Source organism: Saccopteryx leptura, chromosome 3, assembly GCF_036850995.1.
Source record: "Saccopteryx leptura isolate mSacLep1 chromosome 3, mSacLep1_pri_phased_curated, whole genome shotgun sequence".
NCBI classification, from domain to species: domain Eukaryota; kingdom Metazoa; phylum Chordata; class Mammalia; order Chiroptera; family Emballonuridae; genus Saccopteryx; species Saccopteryx leptura.
Genome location: NC_089505.1, coordinates 264,402,439 through 264,427,824, shown reverse-complemented (window position 1 = coordinate 264,427,824; position 25,386 = coordinate 264,402,439). Strand labels below are relative to the sequence as shown.

At 37.3% G+C, this 25,386-nt stretch overlaps 1 non-coding gene across 1 annotated transcript; it reads right to left on the bottom strand.

The window, feature by feature from the left end:
* Positions 1 to 626: 626 nt before the first annotated feature.
* On the bottom strand, positions 627 to 756 carry LOC136401606 (small nucleolar RNA SNORA43). The gene has a single exon (XR_010750630.1). It is a non-coding gene; the product is annotated as a small nucleolar RNA SNORA43 (small nucleolar RNA).
* Positions 757 to 25,386: the final 24,630 nt, after the last annotated feature.

Sequence of the window (25,386 nt, the reverse complement as noted above, 5' to 3'; positions counted from 1 at the left end):
TAATGACATGCCTATGTAGATAAAATTATACGTTAACACTTGAAGTGCCTGACCTGGCAGTGGCGAAGTGGATAGAGCGTCAGACTGGGACGTGGAGGACCCAGGTTCGAGACCTCAAGGTTGCCAGCTTGAGCACAGGCTCATCTGGTTTGAGCAAAAAAGCTCACCAGCTTGGACCCAAGGTCACTGGCTTGAGCAAGGGGTTACTCGGTCTGCTGAAGGCCCACAGTCAAGGCACATATGAAAAAGCAATCAATGAACAACTAAGGGGTCGCAATGAAAAACTGATGATTGATACTTCTCATCTCATCTCCATTCCTAATCTGTCTGTCCCTATCTATCCCTCTCTCTGACTCTCTCTCTGTCTCTGTAAAAAAAAAAAAAAAGAGGCCTGAAGTGGAATTATTTAAATTTAAATAGATAAAATGAACATAGCAATGATGAAATCTTAAACCCTTTTCCATTATGAGTAAGTCTGAAATAGCTATAGGCTTTCATCTTAAGGAAAACACAAAAATTTGTATCATAAAAGATGGGACATCTTTGTCATAATATTTTATAAGAACTCCGTTTCTTTTTTTGTTCGTTTGTTTGTATTTTTGTTTTTTGTTGTTGTTGTTGTTTTGGACTGTCAGGCTACAAACCATTGTTAGTGCCCACTGTTCTGAGCACTGAGCATAGAAATAGCCACTTCCTCTTTGCCCTGACGTCACAGGCGCAGCATGGCAGCTGTGTCTGTGGTGCCAGCAGAACAACTCCATTTCTAAGTTTGTAAACCCAAAAGTTCACAATTAATCCCCTACAAGTCTTTAACAAAATCTTCAAATGTTTTAATAATAATACCTATCTGAGCATTAAACTTACTCAAAACTAATGCTTCAGTTCCTCTCTATCTTCACCTGCCTCATGCATATCCTTGAAAATATTCTCTTACAGATGCTTAGGAAAACTTTATGACCGACATACTTACCAGATATCCATCTGTTCTCTGTGGTCCTTTACAATTCCTAGTTTTCTTGCAATTAGGGAAGTCAGGCATCTATTGCTTACCAGTGAAGAGGAAGTGACATTCACATGTGCAGCTTCTGGTCCAAAGCAATGAAAACCTTCCTGAAATTCTGTAGTTTTCTCTCTTACGTGACATGGGTACTAAAGCATCCTCAATAGTCCACATGGGGCAGCCAGAAGGTGGTGATGAGCCTGGGTTGCTAAGTGATAATGTAGGGCATAGCCCCCTCATATCCCTGCAAGAATATAAAAGGCAAAAGAGAAATTTCTATTGTGTAAAACCCAAGCATTTAGATTGTTTCTGCATCATAACTAAACTTTAAAAAATATTTTCTAATATAAACATTTTCCCCATGCTATGACTTACGAGCACCTGGGTGAGTAGTAGGGACTTGAGAGAAGAAGGGAAGAGACAAAGTGAGGTCCGCTGTGTCCTCCCCTGATGGAGACAAGTAGCCTCTATTCCCTTCTGCCACAGTGGAAGGAGAAACAAGACCCCACCCAGAGATGTGTGTACACTTCACCCTAGAAACATGTACAGTTTTCTGGATATCAGAAAATGAAACCATCCAGAAACTGCTTTAATAATGATCCTCTTTATAGTATTTGAAAAGAGGCAATTTGGGGAATGTTCCCTATTTCCTTCTGGAAAAGTTATGTCCTTCTACAGTTTGTCCCTCTGTACTAAAATTAACTCAAAATGGATCAAAGATCTAAACATAAGACCTGAAACAATAAAGTACATAGAAGAAGACATAGGTACTAAACTCATGGACCTGGGTTTTAAAGAGCATTTTATGAATTTGACTCCAAAGGCAACATCAAACTAAGAAGTTTTTGCTCAGCAAGAGAAACTAACAAAATAGACAGCCAACTAAATGGGAAATGATATTTTCAAACAACTGCTCAGATAAGGGCCTAATATCCAAAATATACAAAGAACTCATAAAACTCAACAACAAACAAACAAACAATCCAATAAAAAAATGGGAAGAGGACATGAACAGACACTTCTCCCAGGAAGAAATACAAATGGCCAACAGATATATGAAAAGATGCTCATCTTCATTAGTTATTAGAGAAATGCAAATCAAAACTGCAATGAGATACCACCTCACACCTGTTAGATTAGCTATTATTAACAAGACAGATAATAGCAAATGTTGGAGAGGCTGTGGAGAAAAAGGAACCCTCATTCACTGTTGGTGGGAATGTAAAGTAGTACAACCATTATGGAAGAAAGTATGGTGGTTCCTCAAAAAACTGAAAATAGAACTACCTTATGACCCAGCAATCCCTCTCCTGGGTATATACCCCCAAAACTCAGAAATATTCATACGTAGAGACACATGCAGCCCCATGTTCATTGCAGCATTGTTCACAGTGGCCAGGACATGGAAACAACCAAAAAGCCCGTCAATAGATGACTGGATAAAGATGATGTGGCACATATACACTATGGAATACTACTCAGCCATAAGAAATGATGACATCGGATCATTTACAGCAAAATGGTGGGATCTTGATAACATTATACGAAGTGAAATAAGTAAATCAGAAAAAAACAGGAACTGCATTATTCCATACGTAGGTGGGACATAAAAGTGAGACTAAGAGACATTGATAGGAGTGTGGTGATTACAGGGGGAGGGAGGAGAGGGAGAGGGAAAGGGGGAGGGGGAGGAGCACAAAGAAAACTAGATAGAAGGTGACAGAGGACAATCTGACTTTGGGTGATGGGTATGCAACATAATTGAATGACAAGATAACCTGGACATGTTTTCTTTGAATATATATATCCTGATTTGTTGATGTTACCCCATTAAAAAAATAAAATTTTAAATTAAAAAAATATATATATAAAAAAATAAATAAAAAAATTATGTCCTTTACCAAGGTAAAACCAGAATCTTGGCCTCATGTACCTAATTTTAATCCTATTACTTAAAGGCCCAGGTGAGGATAAAAAGGACTTGTAAAATAAATCATAAGCATTTTATTGAATTAGCCAAATTCATTCAGAATACCTTTCACCTAGGGCTTTACAAGAAATTCAGAATTGGCCATTTTCTCTGTTGAAAGAAGACAAGTTATCTGGAGCACCATAGGTATTACAAAGGAAAGGAAAAAGATTTCTTTCTTTTTTAATCCACAAGTAAATGTAAAATTACAACTGTTCTAAGTACTAAATGCTATTAAGGAAAACACATGGTCCCGGGAGAGTGTAAAGCAGAGGGGCTTGAACCAGTCAGGGAGATCAAAGAGGCTCTCCGGCCAGGAGCAGTAAGGACTAGACTTAAGAAACACCAGTAACCTAGACGACAGGAAATCACAGAGCTGATGAATATGTAGTGGAGTCAGAGGAAATGGTTTGTAGCTGAAACATGCAGTATTTTGATAATTTAGAGAAGACTAGTGTGCGTATAATCAGAGAGAAAAGTGAGAGTTCATTCTATCCGTATACGACTTTGTTGTCCAAAAGTATTAAGAGCAGAAAAATAGAGTATTTCCTAAGAACTGTCTTCTCTTTTACTTATCTTTTGTTACTTTAAATGGAAATACACCTTTCTTCAAAGAATAAAAAAGACAATTGCCAAAGAGTCCATATAATGTAATTCCATTTGTACACATTTCTGGAAGAATGTATATATTAGTTATGTTGTCACAAGTTAGTAGCTTTCACATCACATCCATGTATTAGATCACAGTTCCTGTGGATCAGGAATCCTGGCTTGACGTAGCCAAGTTGTCTGCTTCTGTGTCTCTTAAACGCTGCAATTAGCTTGTCAGTCAAGGTTGCAGTCTCACCTGAAGCTTGACTGGGAAGCGATCCATTTCCAAGTTCACCCTGCTATTGCCAAGTTTCTTACAGGTGAATGAGGGCCTCCATTCCTTGCTGCCTGTTGGCAAGAGGTCATCCTTTACTACTTCTACATGGGACTCTCCACATGGCCACTTACTTTAGTCAGTGAAGGAGAGAATGTATTCAGAGGCTGTCAACAAAACAGAAGCTATAATCTGGAGTGACATTATCACATCCCATCATCTTTGCCATATTCTATTGTTTAGAGGGAAGTTATGGATATCCATAATCAAGGGGTAAAGACTACACCAGGACATGAATATCAGGAAGTAAAGGTCACTGAGAGCCATCTTAGAGTCTAACAAAACAAAAAATTATTAATGGACCAAACTTTTGGGTAGAGGGCAACAAGTTCTGGGGAGGAAGGTTTTCCCTTTTATTTTACATCTTTCTGAGTAATTTCCATTTTGATCCCTTATGCATTACTTTTTATTCTTAATGAATATTTTCACACTGCTTAATAGCAGCAGATGGAATTAGCGCATTTCCATAGATAAAAAGTATCACCTCTCTTGGCACAGGTAATGTTTCTCCACCATCAACACAATATGCTAATGACGTACAGTAGAGTACAAGTTGTTAGTGTGTTTGTTTAAACTCAGTCACTAGAACAATGGCCTAAATTCTTGGGGATATTCATATTATAAAAGCTAATATAAGAGCAACTGAAAAGAATTTGATAATTTGGAACAATTATTTTGTGATTCAACATAATTTATACACTGTTATTCATTCTATAAATATTTTGAGTACTTATTACATGCCTGACATTGGATTACTCTTCATAATGAACTAAATAGATTTAAAAACAAATATAGTATAATTTCCTAATTAGTTTTTCCCAAGAATAGTAAAGTGAATTTTCTAATCTTATAAGACATAATGATGGCAAAATGGTTAATAAGAAATCAAGCCTCAAACTATTTTTCCTCCATAAGATACTTGATCGCATCTACCACTGCATTGTCGGCATAGATCAAAGGGCCTCAAACTCACTTAATTCTCAGCAACCTTCACACCTCAGTAATTTCATGGCACACCCCACAGAACAAAAAATATATATATCTAACCATTTTGTTTATTCAGATTAGGTCCAAATAACTAAACAAATATTTAGAAAATAGATATGTTCTCTAGCAACTTACTATTATAGATAGTTGAAAATAATACAGGGAACCTAAAAGGAAAAAGTGATAATTTTTACATTTTTCAGTGTGAGGTGTGCACTTCAGGGGCATTTCACAGCTTCTCAAACTTTAACATAAATCATGCTCTGCCACCTTCATTGCTGCTTGGTAATTTGCAAATGGCCTACCCCCCCCCACCCCTTCCGACCCCTCTGTACACAGAGGACAAGAGACACCGAAGAAAGGGCCAGACCACTCCACATGAGTCGATGGTAGGTTTGTTAAGCAAGGGGACTTACATAGGATGCTTACCTTGGGTGGTCACAAGATGAGCAGATCTACGCACCTGCCATAATGTTGAAAGCTTCTATGGAACCCTTAACTGGGTTCAGTCACATACACCATCCAGGTTGTGTCAATATATCTTCTTCTCTCAAAGTTACATTCTTAAAACACCACCTAGTGTGGGACATATATTCAAAGGACAGAAAAGGGGCTGAGGAACCCCTGATTGCCTGGGTCCAGCTCACCGGTCAACTGGTGGTCATGTCCTCTTAGTGATGTCCTTCAACATTGCTCCACGTTAATTTTTTTTGAGGTGCTTATTCTTTTTTATTATATCAACTGCCTAATTGCAAAGATATGACATCATTTAAAAGAATGGAGCACAATCTAAAGTTGCAACTGTGAACTCCCTTGATCTGGTAGTTAAAGCAGCATCCAACAGATGTTGAGGACTGCTGTTTGCTCTAAAGATTTTAGATCTCGCCCTGGCCGGTTGGCTCAGCGGTAGAGCGTCGGCCTAGCGTGCGGAGGACCCGGGTTTGATTCCCGGCCAGGGCACACAGGAGAAGCGCCCATTTGCTTCTCCACCCCTCCGCCGCACTTTCCTCTCTGTCTCTCTCATCCCCTCCCGCAGCCAAGGCTCCATTGGAGCAAAAGATGGCCCGGGCGCTGGGCATGGCTCTGTGGCCTCTGCCTCAGGCGCTAGAGTGGCTCTGGTCGCAACATGGCGACGCCCAGGATGGGCAGAGCATCGCCCCCCTGGTGGGCAGAGCATCGCCCCTGGTGGGCGTGCCGGGGCGCATGCGGGAGTCTGTCTGACTGTCTCACCCTGTTTCCAGCTTCAGAAAAATGAAAAAAAAAAAAAAAAAAGATTTTAGATCTCCTGAGGTTCCCCTGTGAATTTACTACAGTGAACTGAGGTACCTAAGCACCTAGTTTGGGATTTGGGACAGAGATGTAGTAAATATTTAGGAAAAAGAAGAGTACATAATCAATATCCACATAACTATTTTCTAAAGAAATATTTCTACTAAAGTGAAAGTTCAACTAAATCGAATTTGACTTCTAATATATTAAGACCCCAAGCCAAGGTGTAGTGAGCAAATAAACAGGGAAATTAAAGTCTACATGTTCCAACCTATTTACTTTTTATTAGTGGGAGACACTAGTCATGTATAATTTACATGAAAATGCCTGTGCTCCTAAAAATTCTGCTGCACTAACAAAAGGAATCTATTCTTTTGGTTTCAAACTTTTGTTATTTGTAACAACAATAAAAAAATCTCAAATTAAAAGCATTTTGGGCATGTGGGTGGGTTCTAAGTTAATCACGATACTTAATTGCAAATTATTACTAAAGAAGACACATTATGTCTGAATTCTTCCAGATATACACAAGAAAACAGAGGCTCAGCTTGCCCAGTGTTCTTGCTATGCTCTCAGTGATAGAATTTGTTCCCCACAAAAGCAAATGCACTGTCATTAATCTCCTCTGAACATAACTGATCACTCTCCCCTTGACCTTCTTCCTCAGTCTAGTCTCTTGCCAGACACTTTGGTAAAAGTACGGAAGTGGCCCCACCAGTATTCCTTCCCTCTGAAGTATAAAATTAGATAAGACCTATAGAGTGAGAAATAAATTGAATTCATTTAACCAAATTGCTATCTGACCAATAAGGCTCATCTCCCAGTACAAGCCCTGGGTTCAAGGCAGGACTGGCATCAACAAGATGAATTATGTTCTCAGTCCGCGTGGCAGAACTAGGTGCTGACTGTACAATTATTGGAAGGTGAGCCAGGGAATCCACTTCATTGTTGGAACTGTCTTGATTTTCCAGCTCACATTTAATAAAATATTGCTTGTCTATGTCTAAACAGTTCTATCCATCTCTGTAGAAAATTTCCTATTGGGCAATTGCACATTAGAATAATAAAGCCTTCCGGTGGATGAAAAATCTGAGAAGAGTTTTGCACAATGATATTTTTAAATCACCAGTGTCTGTATTAGTAGTCAAGTCTAAAATCACTTTACAGGAGTAACTTAGAAAGTATTATGCTAATTAGACAAGTTAAGCCACATCGTCTAGAATGAAACACAGTCTGAGTGTCTATCACATTATGGTATCTTTCTGACCTAAAATGGAACCAGCATGGATTCATGAACCAAAGCCTGGTTGGCAGGTGTGTTAGTCTCTAAGGATCTTCACACATACATACAAACCCCTGTTTTTTACAATATCCCTAATGGTGGTGCACATACATTCACAGCCTCCAAAGAGGAAGCCTGTTTTATTGTGATAATATGCATCATTACCTGCCTCCTGGGCATTTACTAGTCTAATTTGCATACCTCCTCCCTTCACATATGGGGGTAGCATGGAAATACATAACAGTTTTGGACTCGATCTGGATTTGACTCCGATTCTGCTCATTTCTAGCTGTGCAACCATGAAGAATGCACTTAATTACTCTGAGCACCTCCTCATCTATAAAATACTTCACAGTGTTATTTTTAGGACTAAATGGGCATACAATGTGCCCAGTAAATGATATATTCTATTAATGATATGTTCTCAAATGGGTCTTGCATATCTTATTTACAAGTTTAAAGACTATGGAAGCATAAGAAATTTTTCTGGCCCAATCCTGATGTTGAGGAGTCCTCTTTTCTTCCAGACATCTTTTAAGATTACAAGAACCAATTGTCTAACCTGAAGGATCCAGGTTTACTTTATTCAAGGCAAGGTTTGGAAATATGAAATCTGCCCTGAGTTGGCAAGTAAAAGGTACTCTTACAAAGTACTCAGGACAGAAGCTCAGAGGTGACTGTAAATTCAATGGCCTTACAGAACAGGCAAGAAAGCCATGTCCATTTGAAGTTCTTACAGATCTCAGTAATTAGCAGGCTTTTGAAAACTAAAACTTCCTTAATCTTGAAAATGGTGTGACTATGTTAATGACAAAGTCTAATTTCTCCTTGCAGATATTGCAGACAATGTTTCTTCGCTTCCAAACATTAAAACAAGAAAGTGAATGATTAATTTTATATTTCAGCAAATTCACTTTTGTCTAAACGGTTTTCTAACTTCACTATTAATTTGTTGCTTTTGTTTGATGCTGAATCTCTTACAATATTTCCTCAGTTACCAAATATTTCAGAAACAGTTTTGCTGAACATTTCAGTAGCTAATCTACTTTGAGCTAAGCACTGTCTTCTAGAAATCTTGCTTATTTGTGAAGAATATTACTGATGAACTATTAAACAATTAGAAGGTAAATGCCAAGTGGAAATTAAATTAATTTCAGTCAGTCATTATTTTAGGGTTATATCTGTAAACTTGTCATAAGATATTAAACTGCAATTGTGTAGAATCGTGTAGCTAGAATTTTAAAAACTGGATTTTGCCTCATATTAATCCCATTCTTTTTTTTTCAGTGTCAGATGTGTACCAGGTTTATTGAGGTGATTATTTTCTGTACTAATAATCCCATTCTTATATCCTAAGAGAACTGGCTAGATCTGCTAATAGGAGAATTTTTCTCACACAGAATTTAAGAGTTAATAAATGATGTGACTATGAATTTACTCAGATAATAAAATTATAATAAGCACCAGATTTGATTACCATAGAATCAAAGATATATATAGTTATTTATGTTATTACCAAAAAAAAAAGGATTTACAGGCATGAAATATACTTGACCATGTTCATTTCCTCTGTTCTCCACATAATACATCTTTAGTGGAAAAAATAGAATTTCTATATTTTATGAAGTTGCATAATTTCTTTAATCAGTAGAATTGAAGCAAATGATAAAAACCAATTAAGACTGCCATAAATGCCTGACCTGTGGTGGTGCAGTGGATAAAGCATCGATCTGGAAATGCTGAGGTTGCTGGTTCGAAACCCTGGGCTTGCCTGGTCAAGGCACATATGGGAGTTGATGCTTTCAGTTCCTCCCCCCTTCTCTCTCTCTGTTTCTCTCTCTCCCTCTCTCTCTCTCTGCTCTAAAAATGAATAAATAAATAAATAAAAGACTGCCATAAAGAATGTTGTTTTTGAACAAAGAGCTCTTCAGAACTAAAGAATTCCAATTGTAATAAGAGGAACACATATGATTGTTTATACTGAATAGAGTTTAGTGAGCATGTTCTTTTAAATAAAGTAAGACAGAATAAATGTGTTAATATAAAGCCTCAATACCTTTGTAAGTGATATAATTGCCAATCTAGGCCACCTTCAAAGCATTTAGCTCAAGCTTGTATAACTAGACATATTAGCATACCCATCGTCTCTATATATCTCACCTTTTGTAAATATCCTATTTCACTGCAGATTACATCAAGACCAAAGACCTTAGCAAAAGGTGAGCCTTCTCTTTTTGACACCTTGAAACATAATGGAGTTGTCCTAAATTCTAATCTCATATTAACACCATATACTTATTCCCTAATCAAGTTCCTAATTTGATGTGATTTCCATCTTAGAAATTTAGGGAACATTCTATACTACAAATTCAATTAGTGACAGACTTCTGAATTTAAAAAGACTGATCCTTACAATGACTTAATATTTTAAGAAAAAATATTTATATACGCCCATGAAATTTTAGAGAGTTACACTCTTTGTGCTTCTTCATTTAAAAATCCACAAGAAATGATTATGTGGTTTGGAGGTATCTCTTTATTAACGAAGGGGAAAAAAACAAAGTAAAGCATTTTTTATGAAACTAATACAAAATTTCTCCTTACCCAGAATGTTGAAAAGTCAGAAGGGTCAGACGCAATTATAAGTAGAAATAGACCAGATGTGATATCTAGGTTGGAGAGCTCAGAGGGCCAAAACACATAATAAATCTGCTTTCAAATATTGATGAGTGCAAAAAGAACAATAACATGAGAAATGATGAACTTTGGAGGAAGGGTTTTGAAGAAAAGTAAAATCTGTAATAAAAAATTGAATGAAGCTTAATAGAATGACCAAACTTTCAACGGGCAATTAAGAGAGACTAAGTGAAGTGGAAAAATTAAAATTGTTTCCTATAAAACTGAAAATACAAAAGAATATGCACTTAGACTTGTATAATATAATGTGGAAGACCCATAAATATTGAATTGTGCTACTTATTAATAATACATTTAAAGCATCTTAAGATCCACAAAAGAAGCTTGAAAAAAAAGGGAAATGCTACTTATCCAAAGACATTGGAGTATCCTCTAAAAAAATTTAAAGGTAGAATCATGACCAAAAAAAGGAGGGTGGAGGAACAGCTCTTCATATACAGGGCATAATGCACTAAAATATTACATCACAGCTTTCCTTCAATTCACATTTTTTATTATAAATTAGATCTATGTTTACATGTACTCCTGGTACTCAGCTATTCTTAAATACATATAAGAAAACAAACAATATGATAAAAGCAAAATAATATATATGACATTTTAAACTTAGGTATAACTTATAAAAATAATTTTTCCCATCTCTACTTAAACCTCTCATTGACCATCCAAGAGTATGGGATTTAAATTTCTATGGGTTCCAAAGAGGATGGGAAGAAATTTAAAGCTTGCCATAAATTTCAAGTTATAAATAAAATCTGGAAGGATATCAGGGCTTTAGAACCCCTGACTAACATTCTAGTATAATGTTCCAAAATGAAAAAATAAACATTTTGTCAGAAACATGAAAACAACCATGTAATACATGGCTTTACTTCTTCAAAGACTATAGAAACACAGAAAGGTTATGAGTCTTACCTTGTAAGAAATCTATTACTGGGGAAAAAAAGGAAAAGAAAAAAATTTATCACTACTATATTCAAACTGCCTAACCTCCACCTTCCCCCGCACACAGCCATTTTTCCAAAATATGACCGTACACCCTCCCCGTGCATCATCATATCCTCCCCACACTGCAATTTTATTTTTTAATTTTCACTTTGTTATACTAGGAATTGGATGAGAAATCCCCTTTAGGAAGTTCCTGGCCCTGTGCTTTATGTATAATATCTCACTTAATCTAAATATACACATTTCGGTTATCAAACATTATCTTTTCAAAACACAAACCCCTCTGAAAGAGTTGAAACTTTACCCTGTAATTTATCCTCATATTGTCCTGCAAATGTAAGATAAGTCTTATGAAAGGAGGAAGAAGGGCAATAGAAAGTGAAGAAAGCGATTCTGCACCACCACTGATGGCTTTACGGAGACAGGAGGCAGCCCACTGCGGAATGCCCCGGTGAGAAACATGAAGCTACACCTGCTAAGATCAGGGTCCCTGAGAAGAACAACATTAGGAGATGGAGGATGTGCACAAAGAAGGTGGGAAGGTATTTGAAAGACCTTCAGTTTTTCTTGTCTCCTCTTCTTCTTCCAATTTCAAATTTTATAAAACTCGTACTATTTTCTCATTGGATGTTGAATGAGTAGTTTAAGTCTGACCAGGGGCTTGTTTTGCTAACTTATATATAGCTGTGCTTCTTCATTCCAAACATCTAATCTGGCTTTTAGTTGAATTTTTAGAAGATGAGTCATTTTTCATTTTGTGACTACTTTAATAAACTATATAATTACTTATTCCCAAACCTAGGAGTTAAGAGTCTTTAGAACTCCTGTGGTAGAATTGCCAGTTGAAAAATGAAAGATGTTTAGGGGGATGCAGAGGTAGGGAACAAGATTAAAAATAAAATATGGAAGCCTTCATATGCATGTTTATTTTCTCTACAATAAAACAGGACCACCATCCAAACAAATGACTTTGTATTACATCTAAAAATAGGAACGAAGGGGCTGCACAAGAAACTTCCATTTGTCATTCTTTGTACTTCCAGAAATTATCAGAACTTCCTTTTGTCACATTTGAACTACATGTTTGCAATTTAGTTTTATTGAATATAACATCTGTTCTTGTTGTTCCTCCTTCTCTGTCCAAAGTACAATGCTTTTTTGATTTGGTAATTTAAAGTCATTGCCCTGGCTGTCTCTAGTTCTCAGTGAAGCCACCTCTGAACACTGTTTGGCATTCTCTCTTCTGGCAGCTACAGGACCACAGAGCTGAGGCTGGTGGAAAAAGTGAGAAATTTCTCTAGAATCTAAGGGCACTAATTCTATTAATGAGATCTCTACCCTTATTACCTAATAAATTCCCAGAGGGTCTCCAAATACTATCACATTGGGGATCAGGTTTCAACATATGAATGTCATAGAAACATAAACATTCCATGTGTGTATAACTTGCAAAATTATGTAATATAACTATAAAGAAAACATAAGGTAAGCAAGTTACTCAAATGTTCACGGGTTTTTGCAATTTGTTTTCATTCGTTTTGCAAAATAAGAAATTCATGAAAACACCAAATAAGATTGTTGTAATTTATTTTAAATTATTTAGAACCAAAAGAAAAAAAGATTTATTTTTTAAACCTTGAAAATTTCTGAAGAAAATATCAACAACATAATTTAAGAAATAACTACAGAATTCTATATCAATTCAACATTATCAAACATATTCAAGTATGAAAGCTATACTCTCCACGAGGCCAGCAGTCATCTGATATGACTGGGTGATAGTGACTGGCTCTGATAACTGATTATTATTATTATTTTTGTGTGTGTGTATTTTTCTGAAGCTGGAAACAGGGAGAGACAGTCAGACAAATGCCCGCATGCGCCCGACCGGGATCCACCCGGCACGCCCACCAGGGGGCGTCGCTCTGTCGCGACCAGAGCCACTCTAGCACCTGGGGCAGAGGCCAAGGAGCCATCCCCAGCGCCCGGGCCATCTTTACTCCAATGGAGCCTTGGCTGCGGGAGGGGAAGAGAGAAACAGAGAGGAAGGAGAGGGGGAGGGGTGGAGAAGCAGATGGGAGCTTCTCCTGTGTGCCCTGGCCGGGAATCGAACCCGGGACTTCTGTATGCCAGGCCGACGCTCTACCACTGAGCGAACCGGCCAGGGCCGGTGATAACTGATTAATGATTAAATTCATGTATTATCATTAACATAAAGCCCATATTTTGTTCTGATTTCCTTAGTTTTTGCCTAATATCCCTTCTCTGTTCTAGGATCCCATCCAGGAGACTACATTACATTTAGTCATCATGTCTCCTTTGGTGTCTCTAGACTGGGACAATTTCTCAGACTTCCTTTGTTTTTGATGACCTTGATAGTGTTTTGGGGTACTGAATGCATATTTTGTAGAATGTGCCTCTATTTGGATTTGTCTGATGTTTTTCTCATAATTAGACTGGAGTTATGGATTTGTGGGAGAAAGGCCACAGAAATAAAGTACCATTTACATACTTCATATCCAAATACATAAGAGCAACATGACTTATCACTGTTGATGTTGACTGTTGACCTGAGGTAGGGCTTGTCTTGTTTCTCTGCCATAAAGTTACTCTTCCCTTTATTTTGCTATACTCCAGAAAGAAGTCACTATGCATAGCCCATGCTTATAGCATGGGAATTATATTCCACATCTTAAGGACAGAGTTACCTACCTAATTGCTTGGAAATGTTGTATATGGGAGACCTTTTGTTTCAGCCCTATTTGTTTATTCCATACTTCATTTATATCAGTATGGACTCAGATATGTACTTTATACTTTGGGATATAATACAATCCTACTTCATTGTTCAATTTTTTCTTTTTTGGCCATTGGGAGCTCTTTCAATTGGCTCCTGCATCTCTGTGACATGCCTCCCTATGTGTGGTTTTGGTTTTTTGTTTGTTCATTTCTTTTGCTTTGTTTTTTGAGCATTCTTTACTTTCTAGTACTCCAAGCTACTCCAGGTTCATCTCGTATATTCCTTTCCCAACCCTAGAATCAGCTATCTCTCCAAGGAGCCCCAATTTGTTTTATTGGAAAATGCTATTTGAAATCAAGATCTGGGCACTGGGTGCTCTTTGCTACTGAAGTGTCATTGCTTTTAGCAGACAAAGCAAGGAAATAGAGGAAATAGATAAGTAGATACTAAGCTGTGGATATGCATCTATCTATAAATAGCTGTTCATATGTAACTACAGTAAGCAAAACATGAGATTAGCGTAATGTTTCCAATTCTAATCTGTGACAACCTGTGTTATTCTAGCCTTTTTCCCATGGCTTGTCTGCAGTCTCCCACACCACTAGCCACTTACTTAATTGTTCAATTCCATTATATATGTATACTTGTTTCAAAATTAACCCGTACTTATAATGTAATTTTCAGAAAGCTATAACATAGCTGATAGCTGAAAATTTTAATGACCAAAAAGAACATTAATTAGTATCATATTTATACTTTACTCATCAATTTTAACTATTTACTTTAAATAATGTTCCTATACTTTTGATTCAATCCTCAGTGGTCATCAATTTATATTAGTGTGCCCCAATGTCACCAATATATAAGTCAGTCAGCCAATATATAAGAATGATTATCATCACTACACAGGATCTCATTAAAATTAACAAATTGACATTTTCCACAATAGATGTGTAGATAGTCTTCTGAAGCATTCATCACTAATTATTCTTCCCAGCTTAAAATATTAGCTTCAGATATTTGAAAAGGGACAAGGAAAAATGATGTTTCTGTGTACTTCAACCATTTTTCCTGCCACCATAGTAAAAGCATTAAAAAAAAAAACCTTGGGGGAACACAGCAACGTTCCTTTACTGAGCACATACCATGGGCCAGACACTGTTCAGCTGTGTTCTGTTTATTACATGCAATCCTCTCACCAGGCCTACAAGGTAAACAGAACTGCCATACGTTAGAGAGGATAGAAATGAAGTTCAGAGAAATGAAGTAATTTATGCAAAGTTGAACAGCCAGTATAAAGCAAAATAAGTCCCTGACTTCAAAGGCTACATTCTTTCCACTGTGGCAGGTAGAACATCGCGAGGACTATCTTGGGAAATCAACCTCTGTGTGTGCATACCCAACTCCTGTTTGTATGAGACAAATTTAGAATGAAAAAATAAATAAGTAACTCTTTCACTACTTTCACTCAAAACCTTGTGACCATATCAATATTCATTGTGGTTATGTCTAATTCAAACTGGAAAATAAATCCGGCATTACAATAAAATGGTTCCCAGTAAAGGCAGAACCTTCTTAAATCCATTAACATTTTTCTTAGTGTTGCTTTCCAAAGAACTCCACCAAGAAATAAGAGTTGCTGAAAGGTAATGGCAGTGTTAAAAAGTACAAATAATTCAGGTAAAGAAGTTTTCTAATTATTCCTTGTTTACAGTGCAAGCTAATTTTAATTTCCTTGCTGCTTTTTTTTTTTTTTTATCCTTTGACAAATGGCTTGTGTTTTGTTTCTTTTCATACGGTGTTGAAAATTTGGAAGAGGAAAGACAAAAACACATCAGTTACAAAACATGAACTTTTCTCCAAATTAATTCAGAAGGTTCTTTGTATTTTCTATTTTATTATGGACAGAGTATTTGATCATAAATTGACTTTACTACTACAACTGTATCTTTTTCTTTATATGAAAAACAAAAAATTAAAGCAATTGTAGACAAAGGAATCGGCACCTGTCTACCCGGATGCAGTGACCAGGCTAGAGACTTGGTCAGAAGCCCATTCCTTGTTTATATCCACAATTAGAAAAAAAAGTTTCTACCAAGTAAACTTAAGTTCTTGGATCTTTTTTGGACTATGCCAATTATAATTTAAATCTTCCATTTAAAAATGTCTAATCCAAGGTGAAGAAAACATATTTTTTATACCTACATAAATATGCCACATTTCAAACTGGGCAATTCTAAAAGGCCACATGAAAAGAACCCTAATAGAGGGTTAGAATGGGCCCCATGAACCCAGCATCCAGATTCCCATGATATTTAAAGAACTCAGTCTCTTCTGTGAAAGAGTAGGTGGCAGCAGAATTTGAAAGGTATTTACTGTACATAGATGCTCAAGGGAAGAGGTTGGCTAGATAAAAGAATAAAATAGTAACAATAAATTGGGGAAATTAAACAAAAACTTTCCAGATCTAAAGATGATTAATCACATGTATAAACATCTACAGTCTCAATAACAGCAACTTAAAGTTCTTTTTTAACGAAAAAAAACAACTCCTCATTATCAGTAAGTGTATTGACATAGCTTTATTCATATTCCTTTTACTATATAAAAAAATTTTAAATGATTGAGCATCACCTAAATAGCCTTATCTAACAGAACCTTCTGCAATAATAGATGTGCCTGATATCTGTGCTGTCTAATACAGTAGCTACTAGCCCTGTGGTGCTACTGAGCCCTTGGAACGCAGTTGTTGTGACTGAAAAACTGAATTTTAAATTTTAATTAACTTCAATGTAAATAGCCACCTATGACTAGTGGCTACCATATTCAATAGTGCTGGCTTATGAACTAGCTATAGTTTTATCTCTAAGGAAAAAGATAAATATATGTGGACTACTAAACATTCAATTCCAAGAAAGAACAATACCTTTGTGTTAATAATATAAGTGAATATAACTAACTCAGCCATACCATATTCATTTAAGTCCTCCTTCAATAAATATCTATTGAGCATCTACTATATAAGATGTTGGCTGAGTATCAGATCATATTATTTAGAGGAGTAAAAGTACTTAGAAAGATTAAAATTTTTTTTCAAATATTAGAACATGTTGATTATCTGTGAATGAAATACAAGATTTTCTATTCAATACCATTAAAATCCAATACCAGAAAACTTGCTCATTAGCTCCACATAGAGCTATTGATTACTTTACAGACTCAATAGCCCTTCTCCATATGAATGTATGATTTCCCAAATTCTGTTTCCCAGCAGCAGGCACTGGTGATCAGATCTATGTTTCTGTATGTAGGTTGCCATTAAAATGATCAAAAAAAGTCATAGAGTGTGGAAAGTTCCAAAAAGATGTTCACCCAGTCGCCCACCATGTATTCAGTCCAAACAAGGCTCATGAGCAACCCTTCCAGATTTCTATCCTCTTTTTATTTTTTTTAAGGATTTTATTAATTTCTCAGAGAGGAGAGAGAAAGAGAGAGGGAAAGAGGAATAGAGAGCGAGAGAGAGAAGGGGGGAGGAGCAGGAAGCATCAACTCCCACATGTGCCTTGACCAGGCAAGCCCAGGGTTTCAAACCGGCGACCTCAGTGTTCCAGGTCGCCGCTTTATCCACTGCATCACCACAGGTCAGGCTCTGTCCTCTTTTTAAATATAAATAAAAATGCTATAGGAAACCATTCCACCAAGAGATTTAGCTCTCTCTTATAGTAGGTGATTATAGTAAATAAAATTTGAGGCTCTGTCAAATCTGTAGTCTCAGTAGATTACCTATATAAGTTTGTTACAGTGAATGGAACTTTTGCAGTGAGACATGTATGAAGAAAAACATTACTTAGTAGTCTGGACAAAAACCTAAGAAACCTTGGCTGTGAGGTCTAACCAAGCTTATACTCTTTTTGTGATACCTGAAAAATCTTTCTGGCCCTGAGTTTTCTCATTTCAAAAATAACCTTATCCAGAAATCCCTCTTATGAGACTTTAGCTAAGGAGAAACCACAGAAGGAGAAAATGTAATTTTTAGAGATCAGATTTCATAGTAGTCCCACATACACACACTATCAGAACCTGAAACAGCCCTGGTTAGTTGGTTCAGTGATAGAGCATCATCCTGTGTGTAGTAGTCAGAGGTTCGGTTCCCTGTCAGGGCACACAGGAGAAGTGACCATCTGCTTCTCCACCCCTCCCCATCCCCCTTTTCTCTCTCTTTCTCTCTCTCTCTCTCTCTCTCTCTCTCTCTCTATCTATCTATCTCTTTTCCTTCTCCTCCCACAGCCATGGCTCGAATGGTTTGAGCAAGTTGGCCCTGGATACTAAGGATGGTCCATTGACCTCACCTCAGGCTCTAAAATCGCTCAATTGCCTGAGCAATGAAGCAGTGGCCCCAAATGTGCAGAGCATCTCCCCGTAGGGGACTTGCCAGGTGGATCTCAGCTAGGGCACGTGTAGGAGTCTGTCTGCCTCCCTGCCTCTCACTTAATTAAAAAAAAAGAAAAGAAAACCCTGAAACAAACTCATATGTCTTTGAAATAGTATGCTTTATTTTAAATTACCTATATGTATTGTCATAGAAAGGAACTCTTGACCTATTGTCGACTGAAACAAACAAACAAAAAAAATAGGTCATAAAGAGTGTGGAGAGAAGGAATGTTACAAAAAGATGTTCATTAAAATGTTAACATGGTTAACACAGAGTTGTGGTATTTGGGGGTGGTTTTTACACTTTGCTTTTACTTCTCTGGATTGTCTGAATTTTTAATATCAAGTCTAAATTATTGTCTTCAAAAATTATAAACTGTGTTTATAAATAATAAAGAGTAAAACATATACCTGTTGGTTGTATTTGGTAAGTTATTCCAGAGAAACAGAACCAACAGACTAGAGAGAAATATATATATATATATATTGATTTCAGGGTATTGGCTCCAATAATTAGGAATCCATAGTGTTATTAGAGAAGTAGCTTCATTAAATCTTTTCAAAAATGAACAGGCCAGTTAGAAAAGAGAAAGAAATTTGAGGAACTATTTCTGGAAGTTTTTAAGGACTAATAATTACCTTTCTTGCTGTGGCATGGCAGAGGAAAAGATGAAAGGATTAACAGAAATCAGCCTAGAGCACCTTACAGGAGAGAGAGTCGTGTTGTACACTTTATCACTGGACTTACTTCATGGATCAAACCAGCATTCATGAGGGAGAGCCTTTGCTACTCTCAAGAGTACTCTCATAGATTGATGGGTACAAGGATAATGACAAGGAGAAAGATATATTTGTAACTTCCCGGCATGCAGTGTGAAATGTACTGTAACAGAGATAGAGACATAGAACCTGCTTACTGTATTATACAGTTCAGTGCCAATAGCCCTGATCTAGTTTCTTGGCTCAGAGCAAATGAGAATAAGCCTATTGGTGACTGCCAGAAGTTACAGCAGTCACCTCTCTTGCCTAGAATAATAAATGGCAGTTGACACAACAAAAATGAAATGATACTGAATTGTCATTTTTTCCGTTTTGAACAGATAAATTTGTTTTCTGTTTCTGAGGTCATCAATGTGAGTATAGCAAAGATGGTTAAAATTTTTGATATAATTTGATGAAAAGACTAACTTATATTCCTTATGTTTTTGAAAGCAGGGAAGTACATTTCTGAAAGTTATTAGAATGGTTTTAAAAAGTGGCAATCTTCTGTCATCTGGAATTCTATGACCAGTGGCTTTGTAAATCTAAAAAAAAAAAAAAAAAAAATCTGCAATGTAGACCAGCAGGCTGGAGACTCAAAGAGTTATAGGTCAAGTCCGAAGGGAGTCTGCTGGCAGTATTCCTTCTTGCTCAGGGAGGATCGAGCTTTGTTCTACTTCAGCTGATTGATTGAGGTCTACCCACATTATGGAGAGTAATATACTTTACTTAAAGCCACCAATTTAAATGTAAATATCATCCTCCCCTCAAAAACACAATAACAATAACTTCACAGAAACATTTAAAATAATGTTTGATGAAGTATCTAGTCACCACAGGTCAGCCAAGCTAACATGGAAAAGTAACCATCAGATTGGTTTAAACCCTACATTATTATAATGGAATATAAACATCAGAATGATATAAATATAAATTTAAAATTTCAAACAATACCATCAATCCATAAGAGAAAGGTTGGTTTAGTGAAAAGTCTTATTTAAACATTTTATTAAAGAAATATAAAACTAATTTTTCTAAATTTTCTTTCTCTTTAAATCTCCAACTCCACTCCCATCCCCTTGACTTTCAGAGGATGCTCTTGCCAAATATTTTACAGAGAAAATGAAAACTATCAGAATATTAGTTTGCTAGGCCAACTAACAAAGTACAGTATCTGTGACTGGGCAGCTTAACAACAGAAATGCATTATCTCACAGTTCTGGAGAAGGGTGGATTGCTTCTGAGGGCTGTGAGAGAGAATCTGTTCCATGCTTCTCTCCTAGTTTCTAGTGATTTTTCTGGCAATATTTAGTGTTTCTTGGCTTGTGGATACATCACCCCATTCTCTTCCTTCATCCTCACATGCCTTTCTTCTCATGTATGCATTGCACCCAAATGTCCCCTTTTTATAAGGACATAGTCATATGGGATTAGGGCCCTCTCTAATGATCTCAATTTAATCATCTGCAAAGATCCTATATCCAAATAAAGTCATATTCACAGCTACTGAGCATTAAGACTTCAACATTTGGGGGCAGGGGCAAGAAGATATATTTCAACCCATAATAGGCAGGCACTCCATTAACCTATAAAAGCTTTCAGATCTTAATGTAATTTTTTTACTACCCATGCTATCCTTTAAGTCAGGGGTCGGGAACCAATGGCTCACAAGCCAGATGTGGCTCTTTTGATGGCTGCATCTAGCTCACAGACAAATCTTTAATAAAAATAATAATAATGTTAAAAATATAAAACATTCTCATGTATTACAATCCACTTATTTCCTACCGTGCATGTCCATGGTTGCAAGTGGCTGGAGCCAATCACAGCTGTCCTCCGGGACAACACCAAATTTTTATTGGATAATGCGTATTGTACACAGGCCGTTGTATGGCTCTCATGGGATTACATTTTAAAATATGTGGCATTCATGGCTCTCTCAGCCAAAAAGCTTCCCGACCCCTGCTCTAAGTTTTCAGTTCAGAAAAAAAGTACATTACTAGATTCATGTTGGAAGAAGAAAAGAGGGGCATACAGAGAATCTGTCAGAAAAAAAAATAAAGTATGCATTGTTTTATTTTGTTTTTGTTTGGATTGATTTTTGTTTCTTAATATATTGACTCATTATTTCCATCTGTCCATACTATTCTATTGGCCTGAGAGTCCCTACAGCCCAACTCTCTCTTGGTCCTCAATTACCTGCTAAGTTAAGGCAACAAAATCTAACTACTACCATAAAAGAATCATCAAAAAACACAGTCTCATACTTTTTTTAATAGTTCATCCCTAAATATCTGTTGTCCTTAAGGAAATACCCAGTACCAGTGAGATTCAGGAGCCTAAATAAACTTATCAACATTAATCATTGTAATTAACATGTATTAAATGAAACCCTATAACATACATCATACTAAATTCCTTACTTCCATTTTCTCATTTAATTCTCAAAATTACCTGTTAAAAATGGGAGATATTATTATCTCCAGAAAGAGAAGAAAATGAGAAATAGAAAATAAATAAATTAAGACATTTGTCTGTATAATACAACTAGTAATCTTAGCATCTGGCTTTGAACTCCAGGTAGTTTACTTCTAGAGATCACACTAACTTTATGCTATACCACGTCTCTAATGGGGCTGGAGATCAGATTATATGGTTTCAATCAGCATTTGTACTCCGGAGCTGTAGGGGTTTTTTAGCACCACCCTTATTTTCTGGACAAAACTTTTCTCAAAATGTAGTCCATGGAGTTTAGGGCCATACCACCCTGAACACGCCCAATCTCGTCAAGATGTGGTCCATGGAGCACTGCTGGTCTCAGGGGAACTAACAAGAGATTAACAGGCAATTTATTTCAAAGACAAAAGCAATGGAACAATGCTGTTCACATTCATTTAGTGAACTTCACAAGGTAGATTAAAGATAGCCATAACATGCTTGACCCTTCTGCCATTGAGAGATAGTATAAACCCCTTGCCCTTGAAGCCAGCCTAGTCTTAGTGATTTACTACATCAAAAGAATGCAAAAGGGACTTTCTGGGATCCCCAGGTCTGTGTTGAAAACACAAAACAAAACAAACCTTAAAGTTTCTTCCTGTGGCTCTTGGGACAATTACTTTTAAATCCCTCAACCACTATGTTACAAATCTACCAATCCTATTTTACACTCCACAAGGAGAGAACCTATGACCACCTGGAAAGAGAGGAGACCCAGCTGACCCCAGCCTTCTAGTCATTCTGACCAAAGCACCAAGCCTGTAAGTGAAATGTCTTGGAGTCCCCAGCTCAGGACCACTAGTGATCTCAGCCAATGCCCTGGAGAGCAGACAAATCAATCAGCCAAGCCCTGCCCAAATTCTAACCCACAGACTGTAAGATATAGATTTTTTTGTTGTTTTAAGACACTGAGTTTGGGGATAATTTGTTACACAGCCCTAGATAACCAGAAAATAAGATTACTAGTGAGTTTCACAGAATCCCTTAGTGATTCTTCCTAATCATTAAGTCTGTAAAGATCACAGAAGTGCTTCAAAGACATTGATCAGTTTATTTTGTCTGATATTTGTTGACAGTATGCAGGCAGTCTGAGCCAATGTATTCACATTTCTACGTAGTTGTTAAATTTATACTTTTGCTGGTACTATTGTTTATCAGTATGCCACCAACAGCCCAAAATGGAACAATGACTATAATATCGTGCATGGATGGATAAATATGTTTGAAACTATAATGTAAAACATAAAAATGTCATAAACATAGTTGAATTTGACTCCAGGTAGACTACAGAAAGTGAATTTGTACATGCTCAGTCAAGTGAATCTTTGAGTAAAAGAATTTAGCATGAACAGTCAAAACAACCAAGTGGGAATACAAAGTACAATGATAATTATCTGAAAATTGGGTTTTCCTAGACTGGTGATTCATTCCCCTGTGTGCTGTCTGTAATGAAGTCAAAGAGTAACATGCAGTCATTTTAGGCATTTTTAAATTAAATTTATTGGGGTGACATTGGTTAATCATTTTAACCATTTTTAAGCAAAGCATGACAACCTTTCTGGCAAACCAATGAAGTCTATCCCGAACAAGGACTAAATGATTGTACAGGTCATGGTGTTTGGTTTAAAGCAACTGAAACTGAAATTGACCTTCCAATGGGGATTTATTGGGTGGACAATTAAGACCCTAGTACAAAATCAGCACAAGGCTAAGGAACAGACTTGAAATGTGTAGAAACAAAAGCATCTCTAAGGATTCTGGCTGGAAAAACACTCTGCTTTCCCACCTGAGTCAGAGCCCCATGAGGCCAATTTTCAAAGTTATTATTGAAAAAGCTAGGTTGTAGATGGTGGCTTTAGACAGAGCAATCTTCCCAAATAGACTTCCCACCTGTCTTATTCCACAGTTGGATAGCCATAGGCCTCCTTCGACAGACTCAAGGCCATTGCCATGAGGCAGCAGCCAGGCAGAGTAGACAGACAGACAAGAAGAAAAGAGGATGGGACCAAACTGAGCATGCCCACCTCTTCTTCCAGACTTACAAATCACATGGTCCTCTCCTCCCCATTAGGAGTGGGAGTAAGTACAATACGAGAAATACCAGGAAGATATCTCCAAATGGGGCCATGTGATGTAGAACTGAGTGCTCCCTACTACAGAGGTATCATTAAAGAAGAGTCTGGGCTCTTGCTGATGCTGCCACAGCCACAGCCATAATTTTACCATCCCACCTACAATCTTGTTTTACATCCCTATTTGCTTGGCCACCACAAGAAGCTCTGAAATCCCATTCCTACTTATTTGGACTCTCCCTCCATGCAGCTATATACACTGATTTGAACCACCCACCTTTCCTACACACACTAGAAACCCTTGAATTTCAGAGTAATCATGAGTCATCAGCAAAAATCCCTCTATGATAACCCTTTTCTCCAAATACTTGTTTCAGTTTCTGGCTCCAAACAGAATCTTGTTGTTTCCAACCTAATTAGGTGGTTGCTATTTACTTCCAAACTCAAAGATATGGGGCCTCTGTCATTTCTTAAATTGTCATAAATTCTCCCACAGGCTCATGCCATTAGATCATAACACTACTGACCCTTCATTATTGCGTTAACTACAGAACTCAGAGTCACTCTTCTTTATTCCTAGGAAATTTTAGCTTTTTGGCTCTCACTCTCTACCTCTGCTTCTGTTATAATTCTTGATTATTTTTGCTCTCCGTGTAAGCCTGCCCTCTATTTCATTGACCTCTTTATTTCTGGTAATCTTGTCCTCCATCCTACCCTTACCTCCCCATTACTTACTCTGTGATTATCCTTTGAGTCCTGTTATACTTACAACTGAATACTCTCCACAAGCTCCTTTTCAAAATCTCACAGTGCAACCAGCTTCTCCTACCAACACACTTCACTTCCTCAAGAGCCCAAATTATCCATACTGAGAATGACCATCTATTGATTCTACTATCTTTACACTGTCTACCACTCCCTGTAGGTCCCCATTTTCCTCCAAAATTGGCTTAGATTCCATGGCTTATCATTATAGTCACTCTTCGTATATATACCCTTGATACCTGTATCCTTCTCTCCTTTCATCCTACAAGACTGGCAAATCCAAGCCCCAGGCTAAATCTAGTACTCCCTCCTCTTCTCCTCTGCCTGAGGACTTGCATGTGCCCCAAGAGAAACACATAGCTAGGTTAACTGGACTCACTCTAACTTTCATAACCTTAGAAAAGAAATAATAATATACAAAGTAGTTAAGGCTCAGCTCCACTTACTGACAATCACTGGGGGGTAAGAAGGGAGATCAAAGGCAAACTCAAAAATATACCTACAGCCATGTTCATTATAGCCTTATTAGGAAACAGAAAATAATCAAAATGTCCAGAAATAAGTGATTAGTTCAATTTATTCTAGAGTATATTATTGAATACCAATACCAATAGTAACTATGCAGCTGAAGATAAATTTTGGCCCTGAACATTGTTTTACAATATATTACTAAAATATGATAGTAAAAGTGGTATTTGAATAATTCTATTTTTTATAAATAAGAAAAAGGCTTGGCCCTGGCCGGTTGGCTCAGCAGTAGAGTGTTGGCCTGGCATGCTGGGGACCGGGTTCGATTCCCGGCCAGGGCACATAGGAGAAGCGCCCATTTGCTTCTCCACCCCCCCCTCCTTCCTCTCTGTCTCTCTCTTCCCCTCCCGCAGCGAGGCTCCATTGGAGCAAAGATGGCCCGGGCGCTGGGGATGGCTCCTTGGCCTCTGCCCCAGGCGCTAGAGTGGCTCTGGTCGCGACAGAGCGACGCCCCGGATGGGAAGAGCATCGCCCCTGGTGGGCAGAGCGTTGCCCCGGGTGGATCCCGGTCGGGCGCA